Here is a 10,822-nt window from a genome sequence, read left to right as displayed (position 1 = left end):
ACCATTGTTCACTTTATCCTTACAGAGGAACTTTGTTGAACTGCATTATGAACTGGAATTTTACTTAACTGAAGAATAAAAATAAAGGGAAGGGATGCAAAGAGATTTGGGTTCTATTAACTTATAGTGTTTCAGAGGGTTAATAAAGGAAAAAAGCATTCGCTATTGTTTCCCATTATACGGCATCCAGCAAATAATAGTGAAGGATCATTCTTATTCTGTCAAAGGAGATGGCACATTAAAAAACAAGGAAAACACTAAACAAGAATTGATAATAAGTGCTAGAAAACATTGAAATCCCAACTGTCAAAACAAATATTTCCCCTAGTCTCAATGTTTCCTAAATTTTACAGATATTCTGTAATTCTTTTTACAATTAGCCTATGGGAGCATGAAACAATAGCTAATCATTTTTTTTATATAATTGTTCATAGTGTTATGATAAAACAAATATCCTTTATCATAACTCAAAATATACTTAGTCCTGTGAAGTCTTCCTGGTCCCTTGCTGTCATTCCATCCTGCTCCGTTTAGCCACTGTTCATCTCCAAACGCTGCATGTGCGGCCCACATGCCGCACACATTCTCGTAGTGAAGAAGAGGTTGCTGCAACCACTGATGCTCAGCCAGGTGGGAGCCAGGGCTCCAAAGTGTCTCAAATAACCGGGGTCCAAGGAAGGATGCCCCACTACACCAGATGGCAGGGTGAAAATCCAAGTCTTTATTCAAAACATTAAATAAGAAATGACACACATTCTTCATGGTGCTCCCATGGCCGGGAGCGTTCTGTACTTGCACAGTAAGTAAAAATTGCTACAGTGCATGCACAGAACTCTCCCGGGAGTGCGATCGAGGAGGCGTACAGATGGGGCCACGCATATGCAGTGCCCTATGACTGGCTGAGTCGGCCAGCTTACGGAGGCAGACAAACAGAACAGCGCAGAATGATGGCGAGAGTCCAGGAAGACTTCATGGGACTGGAAAAAGCCCAAGGTAATTTAAACTGGCCACTTTACTTTAACTTAACAATCCTTTTAAAACAAACTAAACCAGTGAATACCACAAAAGCCTGTTATGTGAAGCATAATTGAGGAAATGAATCAATTGTTGCTTTGCTTCCTCAGGTCCATAACAGTCATGAAGGGACAAATAATTATAAGGTGTGTAAGCACAGTTGGTGTGGGAAAAAAACCTCACCCCAGTCAAAATATTCACATTGTGCTACTTTAACAGGCTGAAATGAAGACACACATACACACACACAATTCAGCTGCATTTATTCAGTGCAACTTACACCAGGAATGTAAAGTATATTATAGCAGCAATTCAGGAAAAAAAAGCAGAATCACTGCACTGCTGAACTGTTGTTATCAAATCTTTTGGAAGATGTATTTTGTTTGTATGTCTTTATTTTAGGCTTCCAAAGCATTACATGTGGGGCTGATGCTCTTCTTCTATACTCACTGCGGTAGAATGCTAGGATGTTTGTGATTGCAGCAATATGAATATGAACAACAGACTCAATCACTGGAAAGGATTTCTGGATTTTGTAGTAAGAAGTTATTCTGCTTTTGGTCAATTCTGTAACCATTTGTGCAGATATATATACAGTTAGAGATGGCCCGAACCTCCGATTTTCTCTTTGCGAACCTCCCGCAAAAGTTTGGTTCGCGCAAACTTTCGCGAACCGCAACAGACTTCAATGAGGAGGCGAACTTGGAAAACTAGAAAAATGTATGCTGGCCACAAAAGTAATGGGAAAGATGTTTCAAGGGGTCTAACACCTGGACGGGGGCATGGCGGAGTGGGATAGATGCCAAAAGTCCTGGGGAAAAAAATCTGGATTTGACGCAAAGCAGCGTTTAAAGGGCCAAAATCACATTGAATGCTAAATTGCTGGCCTAAAGTGCTTTAAAACATCTTGCATGTGTATACATCAATCAGGGAGTGTAATTAGAGTACTGCTTCACACTGACACACCAAACTCACTGTGTAACGCACCGCAAACAACTGTTTGTGTAGTGATGGCCGTGCTGGACTGGTGCGCACCATGGCGAGAGTGCAGGTTTTCAAGCCCATATGGTCGGCGGGCTGAGGTAGCTGAATGACAGGACAGTGACTGTCCAGCTAATCAAATTTGGTCTGTCCACACTGAAGCAACAACCTTATTATCTTGGGTGTGCCCCCCCCCCAGACACTCATATAGCCGGCGGTCACTGCTTTATTGTGATACGCAAGCCGCTTCACCACATCAAGGTAATGATCACAAAGGGGGGTGGGCACATGTACATGCCTTTTGTTTTGTTGTTGCAGCCGCAGTGCAGCCAGAAAAAGGCATGTACATGCACCAGAAAAATTATCATAGCGGCCGCTGCTAGCAGCGGCCTTAAAAATTCAGGAATCCGCCTGGAGTCCTGGACACTGTTGGTGGTGACGGAGAAGGCAGTCAAGTGACGTGCAGGCAGAGATGCTGTGTGGGGAGCGACTTAGTCTTGGGGCAGGCAGTCACATGGTGTGCAGGCAGAGATGCTGTATGTGGGGACTGACATAGTCTTCGGGCAGGCCTGACCATGCTTTGCAGACCATGTGGTCAGATGGTCCCTTGACCCAATGCTTTGTGCCAGAGGTAACACCACTTGCCTTTCAACATCACGGTACAGTTTGGGTATCGCCTTTTTTGAGAAATAATTGCATATTTTCCACTGCGGTGTGTGGATTTGCTTTTGTGTGTTGCTTTCCCTCAGGTGGTCATCCCATTGCAGTTTGTGCTTTGTAATTATGTGCCTTCATAAGGTAGTTGTCCCTACGTGGGTTTTGGTCTTTCCACGGCTCAATTTTCGGTGGCAGGGAGTACAAATGGCATTGCTCTCATCTGAGGCAGACACACAAAAAAATGTCCACACCACTGAGCCCTGCCCGGTAGAAGCCGCGTTAAGCGGTGAATCGCGAAGGCACCTTCCAGGTAGACGCAGCCTTTCCTCCTGCCTGCTCCCTTACCTTGGTGAGTCCTTTTCTCTCATGCACCCTATGTTCCGTGGATCTCCGATTCTCCTTCATGTTGGCACACAGTTCTCATTTGCACATTCTGTATCCCCCATTGTGGGACTGATTCTTTACCACGCTTTCCATCACCTCTCTTTTCATGCCTTTATGCACTTTATAGCGCTTGATTTAGACAGCGTTTTTTGCACATAGCACTTGGCACTTTCTTACCCAGGTTCTTTACATTATGAACTATTTTTGGCTGTGAGTGATAGGTTTGGGCTAGATTTATTTATTGATGCACATCAGCAATTATTGTATATATCCATAGCCATTTGGCTTGATCAATTGTGTCTACCTGGTATACATTGTTTTAATTGTTTTTATCCATCTCTTGCAATATTAGTTCAATAAAGCTCATTATTTATACTTTATTGGTTGTGTGGTGCGGTCTCTCAGGATTCATCTTTGCTGTTGTCCACCACTGAGCCCTGGGCTGATGGCACTTTGGTGGTGGCGGCTGACTGAGTGTTAATTGGGGTGCCAGAATCAGAGCAGGAGGAGGAAGATATGTCACTCTGCCGTGTAGAAGCTGAGAAAGATGAGGTGTTCTGTATAAATAGTCAACTATGTCCTGACAATATACGTCTTCTGAGCACTGTACTTTGGTCGCGGGCCGCACAAAATCATGACAGCGCAACCTCAAACAGACCTGCCAGGTGGCCTGCCTCTGCCTTTTATTTTGTCCATATTGGGGGGATGAAGTGAAAGGTATGCACTGACTTGACTAATACAATGTGCAGTCAGTCACACAGGTGCAGTTAACAGGTATGCACGGAGTGGTATATCACACTGCGTGTGCTCACGTAGGTAGGTGGGTGCACTGAAGTGAACAAACAACAGGTAGTAGGTATATGCATGGATGGGTATTACATGTGCACCTGTCACACACAGACAGGTACCAGATAGGCACAGTGACACTGTGTTTGCTTAAGTAGGTAGGTGGGTGCACTGAAGTGAACAACAGGTAGTAGGTATATGCAGTGATGGGTATTACATGTGCACCTGCCACACACAGACAGGCACAGTGACACTGACTGACAGGGCTGTATATAATACAAGTGGGCCACATACAAAAAAAATAGATCACAAGAACAAGATTAGCTCTCAAAAGAGCTTTTGATGGGCAGTGCTGCTCATCAGGATTCCGGATATCCGTGTAACTCGGATATCCGAACTTTTTTCTGCTAAAAATCCGGCTAGCTATTTGCGGATATCTGGGCGCATAACGCGGATATCCATGGATATTGTGGATATCTGGATCTGAAATACTGTAACTAAGGAGATGAGCCAATCAGAGGGCTCCCAGCAGAAGCCCTAGCAACCAATCACAGAGGGGAACCCTGGCCAGCCCCACCTGACCTCATTGAGCCAATCAGAGGGCTCCCTGCCTAAACCCAGGCACCCAATCATAGAAAGGAACTCTGGCCAGCCCCCCTGTATATAATGATGGCTGCCATGGTGAGACATATCAGCTTAGCTTGCTGAATGCTCACTGAGAGACATGCTCCAGTGCTGCTGGGCCTAGCACGGGCTGTACACAGTGATAAGCTGTTCAGTGATTAACCCCTTCACTACAATCACTACACTATTGTTAAACCATTAATTAGCTTGATTGATGTCAATCTATGACAGTCAGATTGTGTGCTCCAGTGCTGCTGGCCTAGCAGTGATAAACCGAAAGCTGTTCAGTGATTAACCCCTTCACTATCACTACACTATTGTTACATCATTAATTAGCTTGATGTCATTTGTGTGACAGTTAGAGTGTGTGCTGCAGGCAGCTGCTATGTGTCTGTGTGTGTGCTGTGCACAGACCAGGCCAGCTGCTGCCTGATGGCCAGCTATTAGCCTTAGGTATAGATTAGGTTAGTGATTAGGGGATTGGATTACTGTGTTATTGTGTAGTTAGTACTGTAGTACTGCAGTCCATGCTAGTAGCTGTTAGAGTAGTAGTACTACTGTGTTAGATTTCTACAGAACTGCTGTGCTGTGAGCAATGGCAGTGTGACAGTTAGTGTGCACTAGTGTCTTCTCCTCTGCTGTCTGAATGTCACTCAGGACTTGGCATGTGTTACATGGCACTTGCCACGTGTTATGTGGCACTTGCCACGTGTCACATGTCACTTGCCACGTTTCACGTGGCACTTGCCATGTGTCACATGGCACTTGGCACATGGCACTTGCCACGTGACACGTGGCAAGTGCCACGTGTCATGCGGCAAGTGCCACGTGACACGTGGCAAGTGACACATGCTAAGTGCCAATTGACACGTGCCACGTCCGGCATGCTCCTGGCACATATTACACCTGCTGCATTGCCCTGCTCCTGCTGCCTGTGCAGCTCCCACCGCCAGGCCAGGGTGCCACAGGCCACTGATACCACCTATATTTAACCCAAAACACAATTGCTGCTTAATTTTTTTTTGGGTCTCGGCTAAAAAACTGCCATGTCCTAGTTGTGCGGTTGGACTTTGGACACAACGTGGGCTGCACGACCGCTGTCTGGAACCTAGGCCTAATGTTAATTGACAGCCACTCTTTTTTTTGGGGGGGGGGATTTTAAGTCCCCACATCATCACTTAGGCCCCGTTCACACTTGCGGTTTTGCAAAAACCGCACCGGATGTCCGGACCGCACCGGAGCCGGATCGGACCTGAACCGTACGGTTCCTGTCCGGATCCGGTCCGGATCCGGTCCGGTTGCATACGGTTTCCGTGCGGTATGAACACGGTTGCGGTCCGGATCCGGATTCTTAAAGAGATAACAACCTGTATAAATACCTGGGGTTCTGGGAGGTCAGCAGAAGCTCTGGGGTCATTGTTGGAGACAGCTGGACGTGTGGAGACCATCCTTGGATACAGAGACAGCAGTTGGGACCATGGATCCAGTCATTTTTTACGCTTATTACCTGGGAATTCTCTCCTTCCTGTTGTTTACCTACTACTATGTGGGGAGAAGGCGTGCTCCTCGCAGGAGATGGTGGGTGCACCCTCTACTAGCCAGGAGGCAGAGGAAGGGAGAGTTCCAGGCCCTCTACCGGGACCTCAGACGACACCCACAGAAGTTCTACAGCTACACTCGGATGTCTATTCCCCTGTAAGTATCTAGGCCTAAATACACCAACCCTCACCATTCCTAAACACCCCACCCTCACCCCCACAACACCTCATCCCTGTATACCTAGCTAAACACACCACCCTGACCCCCACACCCCTGTATACCTAGCTATACACTACACCCCCACCCTCCACAACACTCCCAAACCTCTGTAAACACACCTCCCCCATCCTCCACCCAACACCTTGTCCCACAACATACTTTACAGCTTCTTCCTTTCCATCTCCTGACAGGTTTGATACCCTTTTGGAGATGGTGAAGGATGACCTTAGGAAGAAGGATACCACGTTCAGGAGAGCAGTCACACCACAAGAACAACTACTCATCACACTGAGGTATGTAAAAACAAATTTTTTTATTGCAAAAACAACCACTTTTCAACATGGAAACATTCTTCCAACATGGAAGACAAAAAATAACATATCTATGGTATAGCCCGGTCAGTTTTAAGGAACACCAACCACCAACTTTGTGCTGGAAGAGTTGCAGGGCATAGCTGCCCAAGTGTCTTTCGGGGACACCAGTCCCTAATATTAAAGTGCTTCAAAAACCTAACCACTGGCACAGGACCCTCTGAGCCATGGATGAAGGACACAGGTCAGTGAAAAGGCTAGGCCTCTCACCGACCAGTGTAGGTGTCCTTCATCCATGGCTCCAAGGGTCTTGTGCAAGTGATTAGGAACAAGAACAAAGTGAGGAGCAAGAGGAACCGATGGCAGAGGAGCAGGACTACAGGTAGTGTCTTTCAGGGACACCAGGCCCTAAATTTTTAGTGCTTCTAAAACCTAACCACTGGCACAGGACCCTCTGAGCCATGGATGAAGGACACAGGTCAGTGAAAAGGCTAGGCCTCTCACCGACCAGTCAAGGTATCCTTTATCCATGGCTCCAAGGGTCTTGTGCAAGTGGTTAGGAACAAGAACAAAGTGAGGAGCAAGAGGAACCGATGGCAGAGGTGCATGACTACAGGTGCAGTGCAACAGGCACAAGGTTGTGACCCAGGTAGTGTCTTTCGGGGACACCAGGCCCTAATAAATTGAAGTGCTTTAAAAACCTAACCACTGGCACATGACCCTCTGAGCCATGGATGAAGGACACAGGTCAGTGAAAAGGCTAGGCCTCTCACCGACCAGTGTAGGTGTCCTTCATCCATGGTTTCAAGGGTCTTGTGCAAGTGATTAGGAACAAGAACAAAGTGAGGAGCAAGAGGAACCGATGGCAGAGGAGCAGGACTACAGGTGCAGTGCAACAGGCACAAGGTTGTGACCCAGGTAGTGTCTTTCGGGGACACCAGGCCCTAATAAATTGAAGTGCTTCAAAAACCTAACCACTGGCACATGACCCTCTGAGCCATGGATGAAGGACACAGGTCAGTGAAAAGGCTAGGCCTCTCACCGACCAGTGTAGGTGTCCTTCATCCATGGTTTCAAGGGTCTTGTGCAAGTGATTAGGAACAAGAACAAAGTGAGGAGCAAGAGGAACCGATGGCAGAGGAGCAGGACTACAGGTAGTGTCTTTCGGGGACACCAGGCCCTAAATTATTAGTGCTTCTAAAACCTAACCACTGGCACAGGACCCTCTGAGCCATGGATGAAGGACACAGGTCAGTGAAAAGGCTAGGCCTCTCACCGACCAGTCAAGGTGTCCTTCATCCATGGTTCAAAGGGTCTTGTGCAAGTGGTTAGGAACAAGAACAAAGTGAGGAGCAAGAGGAACCGATGGCAGAGGTGCATGACTACAGGTGCAGTGCAACAGGCACAAGGTTGTGACCCAGGTAGTGTATTTTGGGGACACCAGGCCCTAATAAATTGAAGTGCTTTAAAAACCTAACCACTGGCACATGACCCTCTGAGCCATGGATGAAGGACACAGGTCAGTGAAAAGGCTAGGCCTCTCACCGACCAGTGTAGGTGTCCTTCATCCATGGTTTCAAAGGTCTTGTGCAAGTGATTAGGAACAAGAACAAAGTGAGGAGCAAGAGGAACCGATGGCAGAGGAGCAGGACTACAGGTGCAGTGCAACAGGCACAAGGTTGTGACCCAGGTAGTGTCTTTCGGGGACACCAGGCCCTAATAAATTGAAGTGCTTCAAAAACCTAACCACTGGCACATGACCCTCTGAGCCATGGATAAAGGACGCAGGTCAGTGAAAAGGCTAGGCCTCTCACCGACCAGTGTAGGTGTCCTTCATCCATGGTTTCAAGGATCTTGTGCAAGTGATTAGGAACAAGAACAAAGTGAGGAGCAAGAGGAACCGATGGCAGAGGAGCAGGACTACAGGTAGTGTCTTTCGGGGACACCAGGCCCTAAATTTTTAGTGCTTCTAAAACCTAACCACTGGCACATGACCCTCTGAGCCATGGATGAAGGACACAGGTCAGTGAAAAGGCTAGGCCTCTCACCGACCAGTGAAGGTGTCCTTCACCCATGGCTCCAAGGGTCTTGTGCAAGTGATTAGGAACAACAAAGTAAGGAACAAGAGGAATCAAAGGCACAGGTGCAGGACTACAGGTGCAGTGCAACAGGCACAAGGTTGTGACTAGTGTTGGGCGAACAGTGTTCGCCACTGTTCGGGTTCTGCAGAACATCACCCTGTTCGGGTGATGTTCGAGTTCGGCCGAACACCTGGTGGTGTTCGGCCAAACTGTTCGGGGTTCGCCCGAACTGCAGAATGCATGGCCGAACATGGCCGAACAGGGCCCCTGTTCGGCCGAACAGGGCCCTGTTTGGCCGAATACTGCCCCCCTATGCCCCCTATGGGGTCGCAGGCATAAGGGGGGAGCATGCCCCGATCGCGGGGGGGGTCGGAAATTCCCCCCACCCCCTCCGCTAGCGCTCCCCCCTCTGCCCGCTTCCCCATACAAAAAGTTTGAAACAAGTTCAATAGTACCTGGCTGGTGGCACTGGCTGGCAGTGGAGTGAGGAGGAGTCCGAGTAGCAGAGTGACGTTGAGGCCGGGCAGCGGGCGGTTCAGCGCTAGTACCCTTGTGGTACTTCCGCCCTTTCTCTGACCTCACGTCCTCTGCATACGAGGGTACGCATCACGCGTACCCTCGTATGCGTCATCACGCAGAGGACGTGAGGTCAGAGAAAGGGCGGAAGTACCACAAGGGTACTAGCGCTGAACCGCCCGCTGCCCGGCCTCAACGTCACTCTGCTACTCGGACTCCTCCTCCTCCTCACTCCACTGCCAGCCAGTGCCACCAGCCAGGTACTATTGAACTTGTTTCAAACTTTTTGTATGGAGAAGCGGGCAGAGGGGGGAGCGCTAGCGGAGGGGGTGGGGGGAATTTCCGACCCCCCCCGCGACCGGGGCATGCTCCCCCCTTATGCCTGCGACCCCATAGGGCCCCCAAAATGGGCATGTTCGGGGGTCCCATTGACTCCCATTGAGTTCGGCGTTCGGGCCGAACATGCCGAACATCTGGCCCATGTTCGGCCTGTTCGGCCCGACCCCGAACATCCAGGTGTTCGCCCAACACTAGTTGTGACCCAGGTAGTGTCTTTCGGGGACACCAGGCCCTAAAATTGAAGTGCTTTAAAAACCTAACCACTGGCACATGACCCTCTGAGCCATGGATGAAGGACACAGGTCAGTGAAAAGGCTAGGCCTCTCACCGACCAGTGAAGGTGTCCTTCACCCATGGCTCCAAGGGTCTTGTGCAAGTGATTAGGAACAACAAAGTAAGGAACAAGAGGAATCAAAGGCACAGGTGCAGGACTACAGGTGCAGTGCAACAGGCACAAGGTTGTGACCCAGGTAGTGTCTTTCGGGGACACCAGGCCCTAAAGTTCAAGTCCAGCAAAAACAAAAGTTCCCTGACATGGTCATCTGAACACCTCTGAACCTTGGTTGAAGGAGATGGGGCAGGGAAAAGGTTCGGGCTAAAAAGCCCTGGGATGGTATCCTTCCTCCGAGGATCGGAGGTATTCAGAGGAGCATGTCCAGGAACAATTTGACTTTTTTTTTCAAATTTGATCGGCACCACTACTAGAAAAGGTGGGAGTTGCTGCCTGGAAATCTGGACTCTCTTGGGTGCTGGTCGTGGATGAGCTGGACCCTGACAGCGGTGGCCCATATTGACTGCCTCTGTAGCCGGTGTACATCTGTGATGATTGCCAGGTGGGCACCGCTGTTGGTTGTGGGGGTCTAAAAATTGGTGGTTGCAATAATGGCGTGTCCATGTGTTGTTTGATCACCTCCAGCAAAGTGGAATGGCACGCCATCATGTTTTGGGAAGGCACCTTTTCCAAATATGGTATTAGAGACATCACAGTGTGAAAACACGGGTGTGCCTGCAATTTCAGTAGTTCCTTGCTTTGTTGATGCATTTGCTGCATCATGTTCTGCAGCTGGCCCACCGACTGATGATGCTGCGCACGCAGTTGGTCGATTTCTCCTCTGTGCATCTCATGCATCATTTTAAGCTCGTCCCTGTAGTGCCCATGTACAGCGTCGAGCTCACATTGCAGTGAAGTGATGTGGGACTTGTACTGCTCCATGATATGGCCCCTGTCCTCATCTTGCAACTGCCGGGTTATGAGAGTTTGGTGGCTCTGAAGAATCCCGAGAAGTCCGGAGACAGCCCCGGACATCTCGGACTCTGTCTCTCTCCTTGTTGGGGGGAGGGTACCTCGACGCCTCACTGGTGGGGTGGTCC

The sequence above is a fragment of the Hyperolius riggenbachi genome, chromosome 1, assembly GCF_040937935.1.
Source record: "Hyperolius riggenbachi isolate aHypRig1 chromosome 1, aHypRig1.pri, whole genome shotgun sequence".
NCBI lineage: Eukaryota > Metazoa > Chordata > Amphibia > Anura > Hyperoliidae > Hyperolius > Hyperolius riggenbachi.
This window is presented reverse-complemented; position numbering follows the sequence as displayed.